Below are 2,500 nucleotides of genomic sequence, written 5' to 3' on the forward strand. Positions count from 1 at the left end.
TTTTGTGGAGTTTTGTGTTTTTTTCTGTGAGATTTTTTTTATTTTCATATTTTTTTGAGGGACTTGTGTTTTTCTTTGTTTTTTATCGGTTTTCCTTTGAAAGTGAAGTGAGATGTCTGGATCAGACTTTCGGTTTTCTCTTTCTAATGTTGGGGCGTGAAAACCGCGCTGGTGTCGTGGAAGGAACGTGTATTGGATGCTCATACGTGACAACTTGTCGAGTGAGATGTGACAGTATTTTTCAACTTCAAACCTTCGTGAAATAAATGTGAAATTGAGTATCGGAATAATTTCTGAATTGTTTATGGTGAAAAAAGAACAATATTTGTTTCAGTGCAGAACTTACCTAAATGTTGGACCTGACAGCAATGTTTCATGCTTCATGTTTTCAGAGCTGAAATTGTCATTTCTTTCAGAAAATTTTATTGCTAAAAAATGAAGTATTGAAATAATGATGTGAATAAGTTTCCTTTTCATTGAAACTTACAGTCAAGCTGGAAGAAAAAAGGAAATTCACACTAAAAGACATTAATCTTTGCCGTAATATCAGTAAATGTCGGAATGTGTTCTCTGAGTGATTTTTTGCTCATTTTCCGATTTTGACAACCTAAGTTGAAAAACAAAATGCAGTATATAATCACCAGTAACAGTGGAGAGTGGAACTATTCCTGTTGTAATAAATTACTTACTTGGGGAATTTTAAGGCTCTAGTTTTATAGCTGACCATAGTTAATAAAGTCTTGGATCATTCTGTCATGATATAGATGCTCAGCATAGGTACAATTGTTGTTTCAAATAATTGTAGTTTGTGATACTCCAACAAGTTATATTTCAAGTTACTTCTAACAGTATATTTGAGCCGTTCATTTTTCTGTAAATTATTAGTGTCCCTTTTAAATTATTCAAGTTTTATGTGCCACATACAACATAATTTCTTGTCAAAATGTCAAATATATAAAAGGATATTTGTTCTATAGTTTTAGAAAAAAAAGGATAACAGATATATACTGTGAGGAGTACTTATCTAAACAAGTCCAGAGTTTCTGTAATGTATCAGCTTGTTAAGTTCACTTAAGGTGGAATTGCTTGTAAAGTCAATTATTTTGCTTATATTTTAGAATAGCTCTTTAGTGAAGATGATAACCGATGGCATTTAATTCCGTTTTTGTTTCACTAAGATTTTATAATCTGATTGGTACATGGACTGAGCTAATACAGATATTGGTGTACATTTTTCAAAGACTTTCCTAAGACTAGTGGTTGAAAAATACTGTTTTTGCATAAGGATAATATTAATGTTGAGCATTTTTCAATAACCTGCAATTATCATGAGCTGTATGATTCAATTTATGCTCTAAAAGACAGGTCAGAGATGCAGTTTTCCTCATCCATAGACAGACTAGATGTGTTAAACAAATAGCAAAGGTTTATGGATAGGACACTAAGAAAAAATTATTCCTTGTATTTATCTTATTGTGTAGTAGATAAGAAAAAGGGATGTAAGGATACGTCAATTTGTTTTCTTTTTTCTTTTTCTTGGTTCTTGACCTTTCTGGGATCTTTCTTTCAGATTTGTTGATTGGGGAAGAAGTCTAAGGAGTTAAAATCTCATGTTTTACCAGGTAGAATATTAGAGGTTTCCTTCTGTGTGATAGAATAAATATTTACTTCGAACAATTTTAAGCTGATATGCTTAATGAGAGATCATGGTCAGAGTTCAAGGAATTAAGGGTATTTATGTTTTTGGAATATATATGTGTGTGCATATGTACAAATAGGCATGTTTTGTTGTAGGTTAAGCTTGTGAGTATTGTTCTATTCCTCATTTCTCTTTAGCTCAAAGTATTTTGACACCCTACTAACTGCCATAGTTCTTTGACCTTCATGAACAGAAAGAAGGTCTGTCCGAGAGTCACACTTTTAAAGCAAAGTAGTTCCCTTCAGACTTTATCTTCAATCCTTAATCATATTTCCCCAGTCTCTCACTTTCTAAAATTATATGTAACTAATTTTTATGATAACTCACCATTTTGAGCACCTTATATTTAAGTGTTCATAGTTCCGTTCAGACTTTATGTTCAATCCTTAATCATATTTCCCCAGTCTCTCACTTTCTAAAATTATATGAAACTAATTTTTACGATAACTCACCATTTTGAGCAGCTTATATTTAAGTGTTCATAGTTCCCTTCAGACTTTATGTTCAATCCTTAATCATATTTCCCCAGTCTCTCACTTTCTAAAATTGTATGTAACTAATCTAAATGATAACTCACCATTTTGAGCACCTTATGGTTAAGTGTTCAAATCTAACTTATTCCATTTTCATTGTTGACTTTATATTTATTATCTTTTTTAGCACAATTTTTTTTTCTTCTTCTTCTTTATTTTCTCTCTCTCTTCTTTATTCTATACCTTCTTTTTTCTTTTATCAAAAATATCCAAAAATTATTGGTTCTTCAGTTATATAGATTCGTTAGTCTGAAATGCATCTTCCAGA

The 2,500-nt window shown here is 31.3% G+C and overlaps 1 protein-coding gene across 20 annotated transcripts in view; it reads left to right on the forward strand.

Moving 5' to 3' along the window:
• LOC122261314 (uncharacterized) overlaps positions 1–2,500 on the forward strand; it is a 47,519-nt gene that overhangs the window by 848 nt on the left and 44,171 nt on the right. For 3 of the 20 annotated variants that reach the window (XM_086549616.1, XM_086549623.1, XM_086549626.1), the window contains exon 1: positions 1,548–1,622. The exons of 16 other annotated variants lie outside the window; for them this stretch is intronic. The gene's annotated coding sequence lies outside the window, so the exon portion shown is untranslated. Of the gene's footprint in view, positions 1–1,547; positions 1,623–2,500 lie in introns of those variants that run through there. One more of the 20 variants, XM_043028849.2, reaches the window with a different exon arrangement.

This window comes from Penaeus japonicus, unplaced genomic scaffold (genome assembly GCF_977035675.1).
Source record: "Penaeus japonicus unplaced genomic scaffold, GWHDUDI00000001_assembly GWHDUDI00000022, whole genome shotgun sequence".
Taxonomy (NCBI): Eukaryota; Metazoa; Arthropoda; class Malacostraca; order Decapoda; family Penaeidae; genus Penaeus; species Penaeus japonicus.